Below are 14,408 nucleotides of genomic sequence, written 5' to 3' on the forward strand. Positions count from 1 at the left end.
GGAAGGACGGAAGAAGCCAAAAGCCAATTGTGATATATTTGTCCAACATAATATTATACAAAAGTGAATATTAATTATAATCACATGCAACAATACAGATGAATCTTAGTGATCAAATGTTGAGGAAAATATCTTGATGCAAGCCATAGAAGGCAAAGTCTAGCAAAATAAGCTTTTCATCAAATTAAAGATCTACTATTTATACATACATTTATGTGCTTAACTTCTTAAAAATAAAGCATGATAACACCCAATTTAGGACAGTGGTTACCTCTGAGACCAGAGAAAAAGCATAGGATTAGGGGAGGCAAAGAGCATGTGAATAGATTATTGATAATATTTTACTGTTCTATGTTATATGTTGAATTCTGGGGTCAAAATTAATAAATTGGCTAAGTAAAAACAAATGTATAATTGCTTCTTGTTAAATATAAAATGTAGGTTTAGAAGGTCTGGAATTGTAGGCTAAGAATTTGAACTCTAAATCATCTGAATTTTTAAAATTAATCTGCCCAAAGTGACCAAAAGCTAAAAATCCTCTGCCAACTCCAAGAGTGACCTGATGGAGTTCTGGCCTCAGAATCCTGACACCAGAGGAGACGTGGAAGGACACAAGAGCAGGGTTAAGCATTGATAGTATTCTTGGTGAAAACACAAAAAGCAAAAACAAGAGAGGACTAAAATATGAGGCCAAAAGTTAATAATCCGAGACAGGTTTTCCATAACAGAACTTTTGAAAGTATCCCTTTAAATACAGTCTTTTGAGGGTATATGAAGAATTTTGAACCATTTGACGCTATCTCCATAGTGGCTAAATTTATGCTAAATAACACTGAATGTCTTCCTTTCTTGGGCTCTTCCCAGTCCTTACTACATGCTGGGAATGAAACACAAAAGCAAAGTTGTGACATTCCAATCTTGGTTAGGTTTTAGCTACATCTGTTAGATCGGTTATATCCATCTAGCTGATAGAAACTGTCCAAATCTGGAGGGCTTCTTTGTGTATTTTTTTGTTTGTTTTTATAGTGGGAGGAGTACCATTAAAAAATATAAAGTGACATCCAGCTAAAAAGGTTAAAGAACTCCTAATCTAAATTGTACTGTAAATTGTCACTGCTTGAATGCAAATCATTCTCACATTTAGAATACACTTTCATAACCAGTGTTTCTCTGAAATATTTAAATGGTATCCTATTTCCTGCATTTAATAAAAACAAATCTTATTAGTGAATTCAGTCCTGTGGGTTGAGTTGTTAGTCCTAGTACCCTATCTATACAATTATTTTTCAGGTTTATTTTCTATTTTTATCTTGTCCTTCAAGTGCCCTATGGCTCAGGGTTGCCTATTTTTAGTGCACTCAAGTACCACTCATCAGAAATGCCTCAGCATTTCACTGAGCAACCACGGCCGTCCTGGGCTGCACCGCCCTGCACAGCACATGGCTTCGTGCTCTGTTATGTGCTTTCAATTTACATGGTCAGCTTGAAGTTTACTGTTTACCTGCCATAAAGAATATTCATGCTATTGCAAGAACAAAAAACAACAATAAAATATTTTGATCGCCTTTGTATTTTAACAGAGACGTCAAAAACCTTACCTAAAAATGGGATAAGACATTTAAAGCAAATGCTAAAGATAAAGTAAATCATTTTAATAACCCTGGGACTTTTGGTAGACTTTGTCCAGTCTTGATTTTTGGGAATCCTAATATGAAAATTGTTTTTGTTTTATTTTTTAAGAAAAAAAAATCAGGCAAATAAATTTGACTCCTTGAAGCTTTTTTGACAGCTTTCTTTTCTTTTTTAAAATCCTTGCCTGGATGAGTTGTTTGTGGGGCAAGCTGGCATTCACTTAAATATGAATTTAAAATCTGATTCAAAAATCTCTGATATTTGACTGGCGGTCAAACTGTCAAGGGTGTTTACAGACATCTAGTGAATATTTTTTAGATTATCCAAACCCACTCATCTTTAGGAGGCTGAGAAGCAGGATCAGAAGAAGAAGGAACTGGTGCTGTAATGAAGAGGTGGTGTGGACAACGGTGGCCTGGCTGTGGGATGCCATCTCCTCCTCCCGGCCAGCAGCCTGTCCGTGCCATCTGTTGCGTCACGTGAGGGGTAGCTGGGCTCCTCGTCAATCAACACTGGCTGTCGGTCTTTTCGTTTCTTCCCAGAGTGCTTGTTTTATCAGGACAAAGTTCTCTGGAGTGTCACACAGGTTTTTGCCTTATGCAATGTAGCACAATGAAATTAGGATTTCTTTCTTGAAACTTGAAGTGGTCATAAAGAACTGAGAAGGAAAATGGGCCTCTGCCCAATACAATGTTCCTGAGGTGAAATTCCACTTAGGTCTCCCTTGAAAGGGTATGATTTTCCCTAGAAATGCCAAAGAGTTTGAGACTCGGTCACCAAGGTGTAGAACGGTGACTCGAAGGATGGTTTTACTTGGTTGCAACAGCAGCAGAAAATGACAGGTGAACATGTAGAGAGATATTACATCCATGTTATATTATTTACACTATACCTCCCTTAGCACTTAACATAATTGCAGTTTTAAAGTTATTTATCCAGTCACTTATTTAATAACTATTTCCCCCACTAACCTTTACTTTTCATGAGGACAGAATCATATCTTGTTTATCCTCCATCCATAGTCTTAATACATAATAATAGCGCCATCTAACATCTATTTTGTCCTACCCTATGTTTTTCTGAATGCTTTATTAATGGTTATCACTTGATCTATAACAATAATAGATATTGTTATTTCCTCCATATTACCAAGGAGGAAACTAAATTACCAAAGATTTCGTGTCTAATAAATAAAAATACGTAGTCAATAGGAAACCGGAAGAGAAAGCCAGGCACTCTGCCTTCAGCTGCCTGTCGGACTAGGCACGCAGTATAAATGTTTGTTGAAAGAGTAAATGAGCAACAAAGTGAATTACATTTTTTAACTTGGCTAAGTGAGAAATAGATCATTTGAATTTTTCTTCTAGTCTCCCCTTAGAAAATATCAATCCCCCCCCCCCCGTGACTGTAAGGAAACAGTGGTAGTCAACAGTATGGTAGCATAGTAATGACATGACAGGGTTCAAGCTTCAATCTGGATACAATTATTGCAGAATTTCCTCACTTTATATTAGGAAGCACAGAACTCTTCCATAGTACTTGTAAAAGTGGCTTATAAATTTAGAATCTCTTATAAATGAATTCATTTATTGGTAACATTTAACTGAGGAGAGATTGTATTGCTTTTGCTAGAAGCGGTTTCCCTCAGGAGTACACAAGTTCTGGAGCAAGGCCGGGTTCCAGGGCTGGATGTGCCACCAGCTCACCAGGAGGTGTTAGCCGAGTCACTTAATGTCTCAGAGCCTCAATTTCTTTACTAGTGATGCTAAGTAAATGACCCGAGTGTCTTCAAAAAACACACACAGAGTCCAGCAAAGATAACGCCCCCTTTTTATTACAAAATCATAAGCATGTATTCTATAACATAACAGTATCTCACATTCAAGCACACCATATGACATTTTAGGTGAGATGTGCAAATTCAAACTATAAATTATTACACCCATATTATCACCCTACCCACCACACTCAAGCAGGCCTTACTCCTGTTGGACTGTGTATGCTAATGAATCATCACACTAATACTGTGAATTTAATAACATGTTTTAAAGTAGCCATTAAAGGCAAAAAAAAACCAAACAAAAAAACATAAAAACAAATCCTGTCCTTTCTGGAAATCTAGACTCCATCGAAGAGATGCTGTTTCTTTATGGAGAAGTAGAATGAGACACGGTGAAGTGACTTGTGTAAATGATCTCATTTGGGAGGCTCCGAGGGGAAAGAGCTTGTCATTGCCAAGTAAGTCACATTTAAATTCCCTCAAACCTTGAGAAATAATGTGGGGGAAAGTGCAAAAATAGCACAGTCATTCCTCTGGACCAAGTCGACTTCTGGGCCTCCTGGAGTGCCACAGCTGCGTATTCATCTATATGCAAAGAGAAATAATAAGAGTCATGTACATTTGGTGCACAGCACTTTTCTATATACCGGTGTGCTCATCTATCAATATATTTTATGCTGAGCCTTTCTGTGAGGAAAGGTCCACCCTGCACACTGGCTTGTGCACAGCTATAGGCACATATTGAAGATGATTTCCCCCTGCAATATGGAAAATTGCAAGAGCGCACGGCCCCTCTAAACCAGCAAGAATGAAACTAGAGGCAGCTGTATCTGATTGAAACTGTGGAGAGAAATGAGATTGACAGAGTTGCAGGGCTAGGAGGTTAATGAGTCCATAGTCCTGCCTCCAGGCAGAACTGTCCTGAACCATTCCAGGCAAATGACAGCTCAGCCTCTTGGGGGAAGAAAAACCCTTATAATGTGCTTCAGTAACATATTCCATTGTCTAAATGTCCTCATCCTCATAAAGTTCTGAAAGCAATGTAAGTCCACACTCCTCTCTGCTTAATCTCCTTGTTGACAGATATATAAAATAATAAATTGACAGACACGTCAAAGATGATGAGAGCCTTAGAGATGGGCCACGGAATTGACTATTACCACCCTTCCAGAGACCCCAGAAAAAAGAATAATTAGCAAGTCTGGGGACCGTGGTTCTGGTTATGGTAATATTATGGGTCTATATACTTGTTTTTATAAATAAGATCTACTGTTTATCATGAGTCACCAAATGAAATTTTGCCTTGTACTTCATAGCAAGACTATGTGTTTAGCAAACACCATCTTAACCTGAAACGTCTCTTTGATTGAAGAGTAGTTCCTTACATAAAAGAGCAAAGGAAGTACAGAACTGATGTGCAAAAAGGCCCATGCTGCTTTATTTCCTAGTTCTTTTCTGTTACAGTATTTGGATTCATGGATACTTTCTTACATATAATACTTCTAATAATAAATTACGGCCCCTTTTTTACTTTCACTGAAAACTGGTATCAACTTCTAAAAACAATGAATGTGTTGGCAGTGTTACAGAGAGAAAAGAGTAGCAGATTTTGTAGATCAGGTTCAGATTTCTTGTCTACTACTTACCAACTGCATGGTCTCTAGTCAGCTGCTTGATCCCCGAGCTTTGTCTTCACCTGCAAGGTGGGACTAGTAACACCTATTTCACACTGGTCTTGGGGGATAAATAGGGTAGTAGTGGTAGAAGTACCTAGGGCCTAGCAGACACTAGAATAAATGTTAGTTGATCATCTGATCTGTCTCCCACTGCCTTTCTTTGTTTTTTCTCCACTCCTTGTAAGTTCTGAGAATCAAGACAGGGACACACCAGCTCCCTCTGAGTATGTCAGGCTGTTTCTGCTTCTGTTAGGCCTCTTTTCTCTGTTGCTGACCCCCATGCAAACTCATGGGGGATATCCCTTAGAAATACAGGGTAAGGGCAGGGAGGCTTTCTAATGCCAAGTGAAACCTCATGTTGGATTCTAATGAGTTTTAAAAAACTCTGCAATGTTACATTTGTACAAAGACAGAATTTAGATTCTAAAACACTATCTTCATTTTTAGAAAGCTGTAACAGAACTGCTTTGTGCAAAGGATAAAAAGACTGATTCAAAGATAGACTACTTTTAAGTTCACAGGAATGAGCAATAAGGTAACTTATGTATTATGATGTAGAAATGCTAATATATACATGATTAGAAATAGATTTAGATAAATTCTTATTATCAAATAATTATGTTCATATTACAAAAAAAACAGATAAACTGAGGAACTTTTTAAAAAACATTACTCTTAATTTTATGATCCAGAAACAACCACTGATAATATTTGGGTACATTTTCTCTGTATCTTTTTCTGCACATATTCTGACAAGCAAGAATGCTTCCAAGCTCAAGTTCTGTCACTTGCTAGTCGGTCTTGGGCAAGTTATTTAGTTTCTCTAAGCATCTGTCACTGCAGCTGAAAACCAGTATAAACTTTGTAGAGTTATTGTGATGATTAACAACAAGGCCTATAAAGCACTCAATATTGCAAATGGTACATAATAAGCATTCAGTCATGCCAGCAATTGTAATTATTATCTTTGTTATATTTTTAAATGAAAACATGATCATTCAAGGAGAAGGTCACTAGCCAGCTATTGTGACTTGGCTTTGGAGTCTGCTGTGCTGAAGGGTTTCGCACAGAGCAACATAGTGGACAGTTTATGGAATGCATTACTGTGTGGTTCCAGACATCATGATACCACGACTCATTCAGTCCTTACAATAGTCCTTAGGCAGGTGCTATTATTCTTATTACCCCTACTCTGCACATGAGTTAACTGAGTCAAAGTCAGGTTAAGTAACAGAGTCTCACAGCTAAGTGGCAAAACTGGCATTTCCATGCAATCAGTCTGATTCCAGAGTCCATTTTTGTAAACAGATATAGAGGAGTTCAATATTGAGGAGGTATTTTTATAAATATTACAGCTTAAGTCAAACATTCTACAAAGCTCATGCTTTGCAATTAATTAGAAAGGAACAGATAGATAAATACCAAGAAAAGAATTAAATGTCTGTCCACTTCTTTTAGATAGACTGTGTTGCAATGTTCCCAACTGGCCCATTATGCCCGTCCAGCAAAGTTACAGTAAGGGCCCAACATTCTGTCCATTTCTTCTGAACTTTGTAGGTGGCTAGAAATGGTTAGACAGTATGCAGTGTTCTTGGAAAAATAGATTTGTGTTACCCTTGGGAACAGACTGTGTTGCAAAAAATTCTTTGGCATAAAATAAGGCTGAGTATACACAGTTGTCTCTCAGATGGTGTGGGTTTGGAAACATAAGTGGACAAGCCAAACCCTTTAAGTCTTCCTTTTCCTTTGAATTGAATTCCAAAATGTGTTTTTTATGTCACTGTGTAGCATTTGAGTTTGTTCTTATTTATTCCTGCATAATATTTTATTGAGTGGATATAACAATGGCTATTGAGTGAAAACAAGATTTCTCAATCATTCCAAAATAAGTTAAAAGTTCTACATTCTCCCATTGTATCTACTCCTCTCTTCTGAATAGTGAGGAAAAAAAGAAAAGAAAAAGCATCCTAAAGCACAGGTGTGTATAATGATAAAGCAAAATTGCCCTTAACTTTTGGGTAAAACTGTATGTCCAGATATGGCTGATGAAAGCATAAATTGGTATATTCCTTTCAGAAAACAATTTGGCAACACTTATAAAGCATACTCTAAATGTTCAAATCATTTGGCACATTTCCCCCTATTCTTGAGAATTTATTCTAAAGCAATAATTAAAAAGAAAAAAACTCCACAAATATAAAGAGAATTCAAATATAGTGGTAATTATAAATAAAGTCTAAGGAGCAAACTGATTGTTCAACAATAGAGAAATAGATAAGCAAACATCCATGGAATATTTTGTTCCCCAAATAATTACAAACATGAGCTACATAATAACATAGAAAAACAAAAAGTTTAAAAGCAGAGCACTAAACGATTTGTATACTTAATTATACAGTATGATGTGAATAAACTGGAAGCACTGAATAATAGAAGAATCAATGTTAAAATAGGAATGTCTATCTATGTAATTTTTCTTTTTAAATGTCTTCAAATGTTGCTTGAGATATGCAAAAGAATTAACAAATGAAATAACTAAATGGGTGAAGAAGTTTCTTTGTCATTTGAAAAGCAAGTAAATCTTCCTCTTCCCACCCTGGAGGGAGTGAAATCAACCAAGCAAACACATCCCACACTAAATAAACTCCTTGACATTCGCCTGCAGGTAGAGCTGGTGGGCACAGGGCTCACATGTGAAATAGACACTCTAGTAGGAAGAAATTGAACGAAGTTTTGAAGCAGGGTCTTCAATTTGCAGTAAGATTTCACTTCAAAAAAGAGTAGAGCCATTCTCCTTCTCTCTCTTGCTCTCTCTCTCTCTTTCTCACCCCCTCCCACCCTCCTTCCTTCTTCCGAAACTATAGCAGAGACATAATGCTCCTTTCATCTTAACAAATTACTTTCCCTGATCATTAACATAGATTTAAGGGTCCTTTCTATTCATTTTCCCCTTTATCTTTCATCTTAATAGTTTACCTTTCATTTCTATTTGTTATCCATAGTTGATTCTTTAATGTACTTTATTCTCATACTGTTTTGTGTTTCTTTTAAAGATACCCTGGTTGACTGACTATAATTTTATTTTACAGTTATATCCATTTACCCCCACTGTTCTGCCACACCCTGCCTACTCCCACCTCCCATCCTCAATACTCCCCACCTTTGATTTTGTCCATGGGTCCTTTATACATGTTCCTTGACTTGATCTTTCTCCTTCTCTTCCCCAGTATCCCCTTCCTCCCTCCCTTCTGGTTACTGTCAGTTTGTTCTTTTTTCAATGGTCTCTGATTATATTTTGCTTGCTTGTTTGTTTTGTTTATTAGGTTCCACTTACAGGTGAGATATTACGATATTTGCCTTTCACTGCCAGGCTTATTTCACTCAGCATGATACTTTCCAGATCTATCCATGCTGTCACATAGGGTAGGAGCTCCTTCTTTCTTTCTGCTGCATAGAATTCCATTGTGTAGATGTACCATGGTTTTTGGATCCACTCATTTACCGATGGGCACTTAGGTTGCTTCCACCACTTGGCTATTGCAAATTGTGTTGCTATGGACATTGGGGTGCATAGGTTCTTTTGAATTGATGTTTCAGGATTCTTAGAAAATAATCCCAATAGTGGAATTGCTGGATTAAAAGGCAGTTCCATTTTTACATTTTTGAAAAAATTCCATACTGTCTCCCACAGTGGCTGTACCAGTCTGCATTCCTACCAACAATGTACTAGGGTTCCCTTTTCTCCACAACCTCACAGCACTGGTTTGTTGATTTGGTTATGTTGGCCATTCTGGCTGGTGTGGAGCGGTATCACATTATGGCTTTAATTTGCATCTCTCTGATGGGTACTGATGCTGAGCATCCTTTCATATGCCTTTGAACCCTCTGTATGTCCTTTTTGGAGAAGTGTCTATTCAGGTCCTTTGCCCATTTTTTAATTGTATTGTCTTCCTGGTATTGAGTCATATGAGTTCTTTATATATTTTGGAGATCAAACCCTTGTCCAAGGTATTATATATTTTGGACAAGGGTTTGTCCAAAATATAAAATATATTGTATATTTTCCCATACAATTAGTTCCCTTTTCATTTTGATGTTTTCTTTAGCCATGAAGAAGGTTTTAATTTTGATGAAGTTCCATTTGTTTATTCTTTCCTTTATGTCCCTTGCTCTAGGGGACACATTGAAGAAAATATTGCTGCCTGAAATAGCTGAGATTTCCCTGCCTATGTTCTCCTCTAGGACTTTTATGGTGTCACAACTTATATTTAATTATTTTATCCATCTTGAGTTTATTCTGGTGTATGGTGGTTAAGTTTCATTTTTTTTTTGCATGTAGCTGTCCAGATCTCCCAATACCATTTGTTGAAGAGGCTATTTTTACTCCATTTTATGCTTCTGACCCCTTTGTTGAATACTAATTGACCATAAAGAAACGGGTTTATTACTGGGCTTTTTATTCCATTGGTCTATGTGTTTATTCTTATGCCACTCCAGGCTGGTTTTTTAAAAATATTTTATTTATTTATCTTTAGAGGGGAAGGGAAGGAGAGAAGGAGAGAAGTATCAATGTATGGTTGCCTCTCGTGAGTCCCCTGCTGGGAACTGGCCTGCAACCCAGGCATGTGCCCTGACTGGGAATCGAACCGCGATCGTGTGGTTTGCAGGCCCGCGCTCAATTCACTGAGCTATGCTAGCCAGGGCCAGGCTGTTTTGATTATAGTGGCCTTGTAATATAGTTTGATATCAGGTATTGTGATCCCTCATACTTTGTTCTTCTTTCTCAAAATTGCTGTGTCTATTCGGGTCATTTATGGTTCCATATAAATGTTTAGAATGTTTGTGCTATATCTGTGAAATATGCCATTGGTATTTTAATAGGGATTGCAATATCCCTATTTTCATAAGTGACAGGTAGATGCAATTCTGAGGCCTAATTTTAACCATTATAGGCAAACACTTGAGCAGTGTCAACATGGAATAATATTCAGATACTTAGCCTTCATTTAGCATAACTCATTGAGAACCTAGTATGTGTTAGGCAAAATGTGGGGCCCTGGGGTACAACTGGAAGCAAAACATTACTGCCTCTGTACTCTTTACCTGCCAAATGGGAAACTGATAGTTTATCTTTAAGGTCCATTTAAAATCTAAAGTCTCTAATTAATCTGATTGTTTTTATTTCAAGCATCATAAGAGATTACACACTTTAGTAAAAGAAAAAAATTTTTTTAAGATTAGACAGTGAGCGGCTCAATATTTAAAGTTTACTGTGCTAAACATTAACTGGTGAATGTTTGAATTCTCTTTAAATATGCCTATAAATATGTGTAATTTTATTTCTAAAACTCTGTGTACTACATCAAGAAATTTAAATGTGTTGGTTGCCCTATGCCCTCAGATAATTGAACAAAGGCAATGAGACATGATGAACACAACAGAACAGGAGTTAGAGATTTTTACGTATAGAATAAATCCATTCCCTCAAAAATTCTTTGCAGACCCTGAATATTTCTACTACTATGACAGTGAGATGAAAAGATGGTCCCATAATACTATATACTGACTCTTCAGAAAATCCAATATAAAAATTCTAAATGTATAACAGAAGTAGGTGTATTAGTTTCATGCTACACCACCAGTCATTTTATGTTTTCTTTAAAAGGAACCATTTATGATGTCTCCACTGCAACACTTATAATATGATTCCATGCGCAAAACTCTCATTTCTGTGTAGTTTCTTAGTAACATAACTACTGTGGAAAGCATGGTCTACCTGCAATGTTCCTGTACTGTACTAAGCAAGGCTGAGTAGCCTCAAGGTCATTCAGACTCGTTTTTGGCTTCTGTGTGAAGACAGTCTCAAGCTATTTAAGGACTATCAGGCTGCTAGAGAGCTTGGAGCCAAATTTATGGCTCTTCACTAGGAAGTCTATATTTCTTAGATGTTAACCTAATGCCTGGCTCCATTTAACTTTTCCATTCTTATTTTTCCTCTACCTTGTTTTAAAACACTTATTAATTTAAATTTAAAAAATATTTCTATATGAAAACAAAACTCACAGTAACATTCCCTAAATTGTTCTTGGTGCATATCTGGAAACAAATACATACATACAAATGTTTAGTATTAAACAATTTGTGTGATTATTAGGAAACCAAATACATACATACAATTGTTTAGTATTAAACAATTTGTGTGATTATTAGGAAACCAAAAGCATCAGCATTCTGAAATAGCTATTTCCTTTATTAGGTTTATGCTAAAAAAAATGAATAACCATAAAAAGTACCACTTTTTAATAAACAACAACTCATATGTTGATAAACACAAAGAGCTAGCATGGGGAACTGACCTATTTATTTCTTTTATTTTTTTAACTTTATTTTGTGTCATTTTTAAAATTTTAATTATTGTTCAAGTACAGTTTTGTCTCTTTTACTCCCATCCCATCCCAGCCCACCCCTCCAGCCCTCCTCACTCCCTCCCATTTCCACCCCCACCCCCAGTTTGTCCTTTACACTAGTTCCTGTAAACCCTTCCCCCTTTCCCCTGAAATTCTCTCCCCTCTCCCCTCTGGAAACTGACCTATTTAAATATGTGGTTTTACTTGAAATAATCCTATAGTACCTATTTATAAATTAAATTCTAAAGAGTATATGAGTCTACATAGACTAAGACATTTAAAAACTCTATCCCAATCCTTAAAATGGTACATTAAAGTGGATTTACAGCATGACCTCATGTAAATATCTATGATACCTACATTCATACACAGTGAAAGGAGAGTAATCAGTGAAACTTCTGTGATTTCCACATGAATCAACTGCAGTACATTGCTTAATGTAACACACAATTACATCATGTTTAATTTATGTGGAAATATTTGGATATGCTTTACATGTCTGTAGTAAATCATTTGGGAACCTTAATTGAACAATTTTATGTGATAAATTTCTTTGTAAACACTGAAATAATATTTTTACATAACTACAAATTTATTTTTAAAAAGTCCAACAACACCAAATTATTATATTATTTTCTTCGTATGATCCAAAGCTTGTATTCTTCTGGAATTTATTTTTCTATCCTGTAGCCAATAAGTCTAACTTTTATAACATACTTATTTCCACCCCAAAGCTGGCTAGTATTTTTTAAAACTCAAAATATTTATGTTGTTTTAACATTTTACATATCACGGTGGGCTACAGTTTCTCTGATAATGAAAAGTGCTTAGAATTAAAATGTGACGGTCTTGCGTGGGCTGGTGTGGCTCAGTTGCTTGGAGCATCATTGGGTAAACTGAAGGGTCTTGGGTTTGATTCCCATTACGGGCACATACCTAGCTTGTGGGTTTGAACCCCAAGTCGGGGTGCCTATGAGAAGACAATTAATCAGTATTTCTTACAACAATTCTCTCTCTCTCTAAAGGGAATGAAAAATTGTCCTCCGGTGAAAAAAACTGGCAGTCCTTTCCACAACAGAAGCTACTTAACATAGTAAAGAAGTAGTGCTCTATTTCCAGACCCAATTAAATCATTATCAAGAATATTTAGTTTAATGTCACAGTGGAGACTAGTTAAAATTTCATGCTTACAGTTAGTACAGGAAAGAGTTTATATGAAGCTGAGAAATAAGTATTTCAAATCATAAAGTACCTTCTAAAAATCAGTAACTTTCTACATAATCTTAACAATTATAAGCCCATTTATTTGAAATATAATACTTCTTTCTAGAGCTACAAATTCTTTAAGTAATGTAATTTAATTAAAATAGATGCAAACTTATATTATTCCAATAGGTATAAACTTAAATCAGACTATTTCACTTTCCAGAAAAATGAGTCGACTACAAATTAGGAAACTTTTTCAGTCAGAGTTTTCATCTGCAAAGAAAACAAATGAACAGCAACGACGGCAGAGCAACACAATTTAGCAAAAAGGGGATGTGGGTGCTACCGGGCTTGCTCCTCAGCTCAGGCCTTAACTGGATTTCACGACCACCCTCCTCCATTACACTTTCCGCTGCCTTCAGCCAGAACCTCAGTGGGCCAGGAATCTTTACCCTTTACAGTGGGGGTCCTGAGTGTCTGGTGGCCTTTCTAAACCCAGGTTGCAGTATACTGACATTTTCTTCCTACAGAAATGGCGCAGTAACCTTATTTTCCTTTAAGGGGAACCAGCAAACATGACACAACAGTAGCAATTGCTTTTATCTTTTTGCTTTTTTTTTTTTTTTGCCTGTTTATACAGGCCACGAGGAACATAAGTTGATCAGGTGCAGACTTAGCTGGAATTTCTCACGTTACAGTACTGTTCTATCAGAATCCAAAGTCAAAAACAAACAAACGAAAACGAAAACAGGTAGTATAACCCTGAGAATCTCACCTCAGTTTTGAACTCTCGGATTCCAGACTTGTACATTCTGGCCAAACAGAAACACAACTCCATTTGGTAGTCATTTGTTCTGAGTGGAAACCACCTCCTGCAGGATAACACCTCAAATCCCAGCTTGTTGACCTTGGTAGAGCTCACCTGAGTCTTCAGTGACTGGTGCATTCTGCGTAATGGGATATGCAATAACGCCAGTGAATCCTTTGAACATTAGCCTGCTGACTTGCATTTTTTTTTTTTAAGAAGATGAGTTTCTTTAACTGAATCTATTTTGCATGGGATACCATGGCCTTGCATAAGACAATCAATTGATCTATAGATAGTGTAATGACAAAGAAAAATGACCAGAGACAGCAAAAAACAAATCCAGAATAAATATCTGCTGCAATAAAAAAAATAGCTGCTGCCACTCCCCATCCCCCAGAAAATGGCAGGTGTCATGTGCAGACACATTAACACCAAATAGTTCTTTGGTTCCTCTAGGTATAATGATTCTCTGGAGTTCATGACCCGTCACTGATAACAGAAAATGTAACATTCATCAGAGCTGTAGCCAGATGGCCATTGATCAGAACTGAATGTTTGTGAAACCATAGGTAACCTTCATTCCCTCCATGATAAATTTCGGTTTCACAAATCCACTGGCATTGCTGAAAAAGGAGGTCGACAGGATCTACTGAATGGGGCACCTTATCCATAGTGAGGCTTCGTGGCAAACATAAAACTTCCTGAGAAAAATACTCACATTTTGAGCTAATTTTGAGAGGTCATATCCCCAACATAACTTTTCCACAATCCTCCAAATCCTCCTCTTTCCAGCTGCCTGGCCATCAACTGAATTGGTGTAGGTTCCTGTTCTGGTTATCTGTGCTGCTTAAAAAAAATACAAACAAAAAAATCAGTCTGCAACAAAGCAGCTTAAAGGA

This window comes from Sturnira hondurensis, unplaced genomic scaffold, assembly GCF_014824575.4.
Source record: "Sturnira hondurensis isolate 20B ecotype Veracruz unplaced genomic scaffold, ASM1482457v3 Scaffold0004136, whole genome shotgun sequence".
In the NCBI taxonomy this organism is placed as follows: Eukaryota; Metazoa; Chordata; class Mammalia; order Chiroptera; family Phyllostomidae; genus Sturnira; species Sturnira hondurensis.